At 33.5% G+C, this 11,441-nt stretch overlaps 1 long non-coding RNA gene across 2 annotated transcripts; it reads right to left on the reverse strand.

Moving 5' to 3' along the window:
• Positions 1 to 8,976: 8,976 nt before the first annotated feature.
• On the reverse strand, positions 8,977 to 11,404 carry LOC117152401. Of its 2 annotated transcripts, XR_004462784.1 has the most exons (3): positions 11,318 to 11,404; positions 9,645 to 10,000; positions 8,977 to 9,205 (listed from the first exon to the last, which is right to left on the reverse strand). It is a non-coding gene; the product is annotated as an uncharacterized LOC117152401 (long non-coding RNA). The 2 variants fall into 2 exon arrangements; XR_004462783.1 differs by lacking the exon at positions 11,318 to 11,404 and having other exon boundaries at positions 9,645 to 10,172.
• Between the last annotated feature and the right edge of the window lie 37 nt (positions 11,405 to 11,441).

An 11,441-nucleotide genomic window follows, 5' to 3' on the forward strand; every position in this document is an offset into this window, starting at 1 on the left:
TGAGTCGAGCTAAATTTTGGAGGATAACTGTAACAGCGGATGACATGGCAAGAATTTACTGCCCACCTACTCAAGAGTCGATGACGAAGACGCTGACGTCATAATCACGGTGATATAGCAACATGTGGCCCCCGCACAGATCTGATTTACGACCTCTACTAAACAAAATTTTAATGGCATAAAAAGGAATTAAATGTTATCTGTGAACGTGTGACGTGATAAAGTCCATTTAAAATAGAAATTAACATAAAAATGACGGAAACCGACTGATGTAGAATTTTTAATTAAGATTAGAATATAATAACGCAAGAATTCTAACGTGTAAAAATGTATCGTTGGATCGTGATATATATAAGTCGATCGATCAATTTCATGTTTAAGGACGTTGAATGTTTGTAGATCTTTCTCAATGAAGAATTCGAAGGATTTCAGAATCATTGATAAATATTCATTCACGTGTTTTATAAACAAAGACAGAGGATAAAAGATTGAAAATTAGTATGGACATCAGTATTAAAATTGATAATCTGTAACAGGGATTTGAAGTTTCGCAAAGAAAACAGAAACTAAAAGTCTAATCAACGCTAACTCTGAAACAAAAATTTAGAAACTCAAAATTGAATTTAATATTTTTCGACGCTAATGAAAATGGTAAAGATTTTCATATATAAATAGCAAAAGAGATATAAAAACAGAAAATCTTGTCTAATACAATCTTTCTAGAAGATTCAATTGATGTTTCGTAATAAAAAATTACAAAAGGATATAAAAACATTGTCTTAAATATATAAAATGGACTGTCGAAAATATTCAAGCTACTTGCACAAAAAGCATAATAAATCAGGTGAAGTTCTTGTTAATCGACGCGATGTTGTAGTCGAACCTCCGTCCCTCCGCAAATAAAAATATACAAATTCTACTTTGTATCCTTCTAAAAATTGCCAAAGGACCCCGCAAGAGCTACGAAACCCGTAAAAACGTCTTATCCGATTCGCCTTCAACTTTCTTCGCTCCCGACATCCTTAATCCCATCTTGACCTTCAGCCGTTCTCGTTCTCATATCGAGTTCCCTTTAAAGTTGCTCGCTCGAGAAGAGACACCTGCGAGTGAGGAGATTCGGTAACGAAGCTCGGCCCACCGAATACCTATGTATATCGATTGACGATTGGTATCATGAGCGTAGAACAAGAATGAGTATGTGAAGGTCGAATCAGGTCTCCACGTCAGCGGAAGTCGAGTTTCTTTCCTCCAGTAATTTTTATTAAAGAAGAAGCTGTGACGATTGGAATGAATTATAGCATTAGATAGTAAAATTTTAACTTTGATTTGGTTCGACTACAACAATTCTAAATACGATCGATTTATTGATAAATATTTGCGTCTATAATGGATATAATGTCAATATTGTACAAATTAGAGATACATTTGTGGTAGAAATTTATATATAAAGGTCACCGATTTGACCAATATTATTTTCTAGATAATATTACTAATCATGTCTGTAGCAAATATGCATGTGCGAGATCGTATAGGATGTATATAATATGAAAAATATGTAGAACGTTCAAAATAAAATACTCGTTATGATATTTTGAGAAAGAACGCAGAAAGAAAAGAAATACTTTCAATATTTAATGATAACCATTGAAATTTATTTCGTCTTAGAGTTTTCGAATGTTGGAACAGAATTCAATTAGATATAAATACCTGGAGTATATTTAAAAGGACGTCTTTTATTGTTAATTAAACTTTATCAATCGCATCGATCCGATTTCAACGAATTTTATTCTCGCGTACATTCAAACCGTATATTAAATTTCGGAACAGTGGTAGACCATTAAAATTTAACTAATTAAATTTCCTGCTACCAAAATCTAGATCTCTGTTTCACAGAAAAATGATTAGGAATCCAAAGAAATATACAAGAATATTAAATCTATTTAATATTTGACCTATGGCTCTGATTTTCCATCATTCTCGTCTTTCGCGTTTTATTTTAAGTTAAATCACAATTATTAATCCAGCAACTTGGAAAGAAGTCTCGTCTTCTTCACGAGTGTTGTCCTCGATGATTTGTAACGATAATCAATGCATCGTACTTGTTAATTAAACGCGGTCCATAATTTATCTCTGACCTCCCAGCGAAACGGAGGTAATCAAGTTGATCAACCATGAAAGGTGAATCGTGTTTACGCGTCTGGAGGCCACGATGCTACCATGTGTTTATCTAGCACGCAAATACATACGTGCGATCGATCCAGAGGTGACCAAGCCGAGATTCGTTAATAGGACCAACGTTAAACTGAATTATCGAGTCGCAAATGAAATTTATCGACAAACTGTTGGGCGCGATTTGTAACATTGTAATTATTCTATACACAGGTGAAATCTGTAAATGAATTAACATGTGCACTGTGTAGTGTGTATCACAAGGCGTTCAAAAAAAGAAAAAAAGAGGCTCGTTTCTGCTAGAGCTCTGGAATCTACAGGAACAAAGTTAGACACGAATGTCTTGCTGCCTCTATTCTCTTCCTTTTTATCATTCCTCTCCTTAGGCGCTTGAATTTCAAAAACATTTTCCTAAATAAATAATTGGGTGACGTACGTATTTTTAATAACAGAACGATATAGAAATCGAAATATTCTAAGTATATACAGGGTGGTTGGTAACTGGTGGTACAAGCGCAAAGGGGGTGATTCTACGCGAAAAAAGAAGTCGAAAATATAGAATAAAAATTTTTTTTTTAATTCTTCCATCGAGACAACGATCTACAGTGAGATCCGTTATAACGAGACGTGATAAGTGCACGCGTACCGAGCGAAAATTCAAAGTCGATTTTCTCGAAAACAAAGCCTCAAACGAAAAATTTTTATTCTATATTTTCGACTTCTTTTTTCGCGTAGAATCACCCCCTTTGCGCTTGTACCACCAGTTACCAACCACCCTGTATATACTTAGAATATTTCGATTTCTATATCGTTCTGTTATTAAAAATACGTACGTCACCCAATTATTTATTTAGGAAAATGTTTTTGAAATTCAAGCGCCTAAGGAGAGGAATGATAAAAAGGAAGAGAATAGAGGCAGCAAGACATTCGTGTCTAACTTTGTTCCTGTAGATTCCAGAGCTCTAGCAGAAACGAGCCTCTTTTTTTCTTTTTTTGAACGCCTTGTGATACACACTACACAGTGCACATGTTAATTCATTTACAGATTTCACCTGTGTATAGAATAATTACAATGTTACAAATCGCGCCCAACAGTTTGTCGATAAATTTCATTTGCGACTCGATAATTCAGTTTAACGTTGGTCCTATTAACGAATCTCGGCTTGGTCACCTCTGGATCGATCGCACGTATGTATTTGCGTGCTAGATAAACACATGGTAGCATCGTGGCCTCCAGACGCGTAAACACGATTCACCTTTCATGGTTGATCAACTTGATTACCTCCGTTTCGCTGGGAGGTCAGAGATAAATTATGGACCGCGTTTAATTAACAAGTACGATGCATTGATTATCGTTACAAATCATCGAGGACAACACTCGTGAAGAAGACGAGACTTCTTTCCAAGTTGCTGGATTAATAATTGTGATTTAACTTAAAATAAAACGCGAAAGACGAGAATGATGGATGCATTGTTTTGTATCAGATGTTAAATTATTTTGCGAAAAATATTCTTCGCTGTTAATCACAAAAATAAAGGTCCCTCCAAGCCGATTTTTGCTTTTCCCGCACCTTCTATTACGTTCGCCGCACAACGATATTGTGCAAAGAGAAAATATTGACACAGTAGTCGCACTTCTATATTACTGTGTAATATATTATCTCCGCATTTCTCAACGGGAAATCTCAACAAAGGAAGCTTTTCCTAGTATTAAATTACGTAAACAAAAGGAAACAAAGGAAAGATAAAGGATGAGGACAGAAAATATGTGCAATTTTTTTCAGTACTCTGTACCGCGGATCTAAAGTCATGAGCTTGCGAATCCAATTCCTAATAACTCAGACTCTAAAACTCAAGCCGTAAACTTCCAACGAAGCTCGAGCTTTTAGACCCTAATCACCAACCGTTGGCTCCAAATTTAAGATTCCAGATCTCAAACCTGTCCAAGTCTAGGACCTTAAATTCTCAACTCTGCGGCCTGTAATATTATGAAAACTTGGCCACTTGATCGAATAACTTTCAAACATTTTGTAATAATAATTTTTATCTCGGAACTTTGAAAAATCTTACGCATACTGTAGTGTATTCTGAACAGTGTTTAATCGCATTGGAGAGTTTTTGATCGGTTTGTGATTGGCTAGAAACATTCACTGGAAAACGAGATACTTATACATCGATACAATCGGATACTTGACTAAACTAACATACAGTAGCTGAAGAGATATTGTATGCATCCACCGTATTTATTATAGCGTTTACGTGCTAATGAATTAGATGATCTGCTAGTATTCTTACACAACAAGAAAAATTCAATATGAAAACGAGATATAGAAGTTGATAAAAAAAGCTACTTCATTAGAAGATAATGGGACGTGCGTATATTTTCTATAGTCACTGCATACAATAAACCAGTTGTTTATCTATTTCGATCGCTCGAACATATTCTCTATGATGGAACATGTTTTTTACGAATATTCAATGGACCGAGCAGGATGTACGATACAATTTCGTAGGGAAACAGGAAAGGGGAAAAAGGAGAAACAATCGGACCAAACGGAGGTGGCGATAACAGCGAGAGCAATGAAAAAAAGCGTGAAGTATCACAAAAAGGGGCGAATAAAAGATGAGAATAAAAATAGAGCGACAAAGAGAGGTAGATGGAAAGAAATACGCAGGGACGGAAAGATAGATAGACGTAGAAGGGGTGAAGGGTAACAAACGAATGGCAAAGTTGGCCTTGATCGAAACTCGGCCGCATCCAAGCGGAAGCTTCATCCCCTATCAAGCGACCCCTGGTCTCTGTAAATCCGTGTACTTTTCTGCTTCCCATTCGCAGAATCTCTATCGTGTTCGCCACCCCAGTTCCAGCTTTTCGACTGTGAAAAAAAGCCTGTTTACTTCATTCTGTTCCTGCTTTTTTGAAAGAGTTTTTGCTTTCGTCTGCGATAACGACAACGATTGTCTCGCGAGGCTGTGTTGGCTTCGAAAAAAAAAAAGGAAAAGAGGAAGAAAAGAAAAGAAAAAAGAGAAAAAGGGGGTCGACTGTGGACGCTTTTCTCTTGGTTTGATTAAATTCGAGCCGTCAGATCGATAGATCGCATATTTTCTTCTGTGCCAGTGCGTCTTTGCTTCGAAGATTGAATAGACCTTCGCGAGAGTTTAATGATTTCCTCTCGCGATTCCAGCGGAGCGTATCTGCTCTCCACTGGTCTATTATCCTGCACAACTCTCGAATGGCCACTATCTGGCGTGCATTTCCAACATTCGATGAGCCGGAAATTGCAAAATCGTGACGAAAGTCCATAAATTGTAATCGCTTACGGCACATTCTTATCATATTTATCACTGAAACTGCTAAATCAGTCAAAATGGCTGATATCGCAATTTTTGTGTTTAGAATTATTATATTAAAAACGTACAGCTTTCGCTCATACATACTCGTTTATTTTCGTCATATTGCTTTAACATCGACTGACTATATGCAATATGTTTCAGTATTAAAGGTAGACAGCGTTGATCCCAGTGTTGAAACTAATTTATGTTAAAAATACGGATCGATCTCGATAAGAATCTGATGTTAGTTTGTATTTTTATATCAACATTTTCAGAAAAAAATTTTGTAAAAATATGTGCTGAATTTATTTATTATCTAGAGGTTATTCTACCAGGCATAAAAAATATAATGTGTTATTTAAAAAAAATACGAGGGTGATCTTGAAGTTTCCTACACCCACGAAAAAATTATCCCTCGATACAATAGAATTTTTATAAATAAAGTCTTTTCATATCCCTGAAAATAACACAACTAATTAAAGGGATCAAAATCGATGATCCACAATACTATAGTATTTAATGACCATAGGAAAAACATGATAAGTCTATTTTCTTTTTCTTCGTTTCTCTACTTTTGTATCATTTGTTGACTAAAAAGAAGTATTCTAATATAAAACAGTTGAAGAAGGGTATGACCTAATAAATTCGAAGAAATAAAAAAATTGTGGTAAATCCACAAGGTTTTATAAGAGACGAATACATCAGTTTACATGTTAAGTTAATTTAGCTAATCCCCTACGATATGATTTAATTAAAATTAGCTCAACATTATATACTTTGCGTTATTACCAGTTATTACCATTACCATACACTGTACAAAGATAACTTGTAACATCATCTCCCAGATATTATTGAAAATATGCCATTCGTGGAAGAAAATATAATAAATAAAAATAGCCACAACACACAGCTAGAAACGTACAGAATTGGTTGGAAACTCAAAAATGTTTGGTTTTGCATTGACCTGTACAAAGCCCAGACCTCAACTCCATAGAGAATCTATGAGGATTATGAAAAAGACGAATGCGTGATTCGCATGATTCATTGCCATCATCAATTATGGAATTGCATAATAGAATTCTGGAACAATGGGAACAAATACCTTCGGATTATTATCAAATTCTTGTAGAGAGTATTGCAAGACGTATTAATGCTATTTTATAAGCAAAAGAGTTGTGAACAAAATACTAATACTGTAAATATTAAACTTTTGATAACGTGGTGTAAAAATGGGTTAATCGATTTTTTTTACTACAGATAAATAAAGAAGATTTATACTGTAAAAGAATTTTTTACATTTTCTCTAACCACGACAATCGTATGTGTTACATTTATTTTCCATATTCCTTATTGTTTATGACGATAGATAATAATTTACAGAAAAGCTGTTACTATTGGCTCAGTTTTGCTCCTTACTGCATATCAAAACGATAAGTTATAATTGAACTTGTGGTAACTTTTCGATGTGGAAACTTTCGTTGCCAAAAGAAAAATCGAACATCGATTTTTTGGTAGCTATTAAAAGATTTCGAGGGCGTATCAAATCGAGTAATGTTCCTTTTGCATCGTCTTCGAAGAAAACATACTGTTATAAACCTTTGACATATTTCGAGGATAGATATAGATGTGTATCATCGAAAAATCTGGAGTAGTTGGCTCGGCACCAAATTACTGATGACACCTTACTCACACGAGCACCGATTTCTGTCTAATCAGCGACTCTCGATCATCCGGCTAAATGGTCCGAGCTATCTGCTACGAGAGCGATCTCGAGAACTTTAAATTACACTGTCAACTTAAAAACTTGATAATTCGTCGATAGCACACATTATCCATTATTCAAGTTATTGAGGAAATTTCTAAATCTGCAAGGATGAATGTATTTAAAAGAATGTAAAAATAATTTCGAGTGTGTTTAGTCGTCAATTTCAATTATGATAAAGTGTAAAATATAAAACACCACTTGAGTATAGAAATAAAAGTTCGAAAATATATCAGAAATTCCTTTTCTGCCTCTCTAGAGATTTTAAAACGAATAAAATATTCTAAATATAGATGTCCATCCTAAATTTATTTAATCTGATTTCCTACATTTATGTATCACAACACATTCATTCTGTGCTAAATTAATTATCCATCATTTGTATATAAAATAGAGCATAATAATCACATTCTATTTTCTTATCTTTTTATGTTCATATTCTTCTACGTTTAAAATATTTTTAATTCATACGCATGTGGTAAGAAATTGAGAGAATTTTTCACATCTTGGACCTGAGTAGCAAAAGTTATATGCGAGCACTTCTGAATAGCAAAATATTCATATCGTACACAGAATATTCACGTCCGCATAATATCATATAAAACATAATCGAACAAAAGGGGAAAAATAGACACAAACTAAATAATTGCTAGAAAATCATATTCCAACAAGTATAATTTACCTCTGTTTTAACCGCATACACGTGGCGGAATCAAACTTTGATCTCGAAATTACTTTTTATAAAAATGTTGCTCTTTTCCTGTTTTTAAGACTTGGGAAAAATTCAAACGCAAAAATAATTGCAACCACGCGATCGTTAACCAAAACTTCCGTTTCTTCCTTTTCCCTGCACTTTCCGACCGTGTTTCCTTCCCCAGAAAGTTAACGGAGCCACGGAACGTAATGCTCGAACGACGCGTATTTTTAACGTTGCAATTAACAAGAAAGTGGCGAGAAACGTATTCAAGCCAGAGGCAAAAAATAACATATTTTTTCTTTCGTTTTTACGAGAAAATTATTGAGACAAACGTAATTATTATTTTAGTCGAAAGCAGAAAATTAAACGAATCAAAAATATTAATTTTTGAGTGATCTGGTTACACGGATAATTATTACGAATGATTAACATTTCTTTGTTTGTACTGATGATCATATTATGGGATATCTTTTTTTGGTCACCAACAACCATTATCAGTAGTAAAAATATTGTTGTCAATGTTTCCTAGTTTGTAAGTAAGTCAGTAATCATTATCACGGGCGAAAACTTTTTCTTATTATCTTCCATCATTGTCAATTTTTATTAACACTACTAGTAATTAATATAGTCATTATAATTGCACTTCAACCGTAGGAATCCAATTTTAATGTGTTACCTCTAGGTATTGTTTATTATCAGTAATGTTAACAGAAATTAACGATGGTTGAAAGTAGTACAAAACAAAGTTGTTTACAATCAAAATGTAAAAAGATGGTATAAAAAGAAATTTATACCATCAATCAGTCCAAAAAGTATTGGTATACATATTTTATATTTCATTTTTGTAGTATCAAAGTGTTCTAGTTATAATACGAGATTTAATATTCCTAAGACCTAATTAATTAGGATGCAAATGCTGTAATAAATACAATAAATAAACAGAATGTTCGAATACAGGTATTTGAAAATTTAAGGGATGATTCTTGATGTCGAAATAAGACGAAAATCAAGAATTAAAAAATTGCATTTTCGGCTTTGTATTTTAGTTATTGACAATTAAAGATCGGTCGAAAGATCCCTGTATGCGGGCAAACCTCCTTACATGAACGAAATTAGGTCAGCCTAAGCAACGGGGTGCACAGGGATCCTCAAATCTAACGATACGTGGGCAGCAACTTACCTCGTACAAGTCGTAGAGAAGAAGCTTATGGCATTTGAAGACGTAAACCATTCTGCACGACGTTCTGTAAGAAAAATCCACATTAAACATTATACCTGTCTAGTCATTAACATCCATAACAGCATACCGGAAACCGTTTGATGCAATTTCCAAGTAAACAAGATTAATGTTTCCTCCAATCTTTTGCCTCCATAAATAATTAATAAATAATAGCACATAAAGAATGTTATACAAATTTCATACGCGCATCGCGATAGTCCCACTCGCAGGTATCCACAGAAAAGTCACATACGCATTAAGTATTCTTAAGACGCTACTAAACGTGAAAATGAACGCTATCTTGGATGAACCATGCACATTTTCCACACACATTACTGATCGCTACGTATCACAATATTTACATATGTACATATACATGAAACAAATAATGAAAAAATCATTTGTAATGGTTATTTCTGATCAGAATCACTTAAAATCATAAGATATGAATTGCTATACTATACCTTTCTTAATTTTGGTTGTAACAATTATGGTCCCTGGTTGGTACGAAACGCAGTTTGCGTATATGTATAAAGGCGTGACCGGAGAAGCAGCATTATTCGCATGTCTGGCCAAGTGGCACCATTTGGCATCAATAATTTCACCCTTTTTCCTGTGAACTAATGGTTTCCTGTTCGCCTTAGACCCTCGTTTCGTCCCGAAAGCTCAATTTTCCTTTTATATTCGCCCCGAACCCGTTGAAAATTGTCGAAAGACTCCGCTGACTTCAAACTTTTCCAACCCAGGTTTGCTCCTCGTTTACTCATTGTCACGAAATCGGCCAAGGAATTATACTCGGCGCCGTCCGTGATAATGCATGCTAGATTTAGCATGAAATCGATATTCTCTTTGAGAAACTTCACCGTTAAATATGTAGAATCTTCTACCACATTTTTATTCCATACTTCGTGCTTTTAAATAGCTCGAAGTTTTGTAAGTATCCTTAATGCATTTTTTTTTATTTATTAATGAATATTGCTAAACTTTTTCGTAATAAAAACGCAGATAAAACTAAGTGTAACAATATTATATAAATTCATACGTTTATACATATTTTGGAATAAAATATCGTAGGTTGGATTTACTCGAAGATTAATAGTTAACATAATCAACGTTATCAATCAATTAAATTTAGAGTAATCTAAATTAATGAGTAGATTATTATGTTTTTGTGCTTACTTCGGAAAGAAGCTATATCCATTCTCATTCCTTTTGATATCTAAATATATAATGAGAATGTTCATTATACCCGATTACAAAAGGCAAATGAAGACGACGAAGAAAATTTTCCATTCAATTTCCAAATTTTTCCACTATACTTTATCACATAATGTTCTCAAATATAAAAAGAACGTCCTCCTTTATTTCTCTGTAAGAAATCTCGCTGACGGTATGCGTAATTTAGTTCATTAAAAATTCTATTATCTTTTTAAGAAAAAGGTAAATGGAATTCAGCATCGGAAGAAAAGAATGAAATATTTTTAACAAGTTTTCTCTGACGAATTCATGGATTAGATTGTCTCGTATCTTTTATTCGATATAAAGAGGAATTTTAAATGAGGAAACTTTATCGACAAAACATGAAACTGCTGTATATGTGTATATACATATATATGTACGATATGTACTAGATGAAGCTGAACCGAAGTTAAGTAAAACATTCCAATGTTTTGGTATTAATATATAAACGCAATTTAAATTTTATTGCGTAAAATATCAGACTTTCAAGTTCACCACTCACTTTTTAATCGACTCTTGTGTTCTTTTACAATATCCAAGATGGAGTTTCGTAATTTATAGATAACAATAACAAAGGAGTATTGAGACAATACTAAAAAACGAATATTAAGTATAGAGTTTATAGGTAAATTAAATTATAATAAAAAATAAGAAATGAAATGTTACACTAGGTAATTAAAAAGTATAAGACAAAAATATGCGTGACCATTTCTATACGAAAGAAATATTTACATATACATATGTAAGTATTTCCTGCTTTTACGCATATGTATGTATGTATATTAGTACGACCACGATCGATTATTAATATTAATGTATGTATAAACTCTATTAAATATATTTTATTGATATTTTATTGATAATATTGATTATTATAAAAATCAATATTAATACTCACTAAAAATTAATATCAAAAGCATTAAAACGATCTTGACGCATGATCTAGGTCACATTTGGTCGAGTTATCGATAAATCGAGAAATATCGCTGTGCCCGATTAATCGAGAATCTCGATAATCGCAG

The sequence above is a fragment of the Bombus impatiens genome, unplaced genomic scaffold, assembly GCF_000188095.3.
Source record: "Bombus impatiens unplaced genomic scaffold, BIMP_2.2 scf_0049, whole genome shotgun sequence".
NCBI classification, from domain to species: Eukaryota; Metazoa; Arthropoda; class Insecta; order Hymenoptera; family Apidae; genus Bombus; species Bombus impatiens.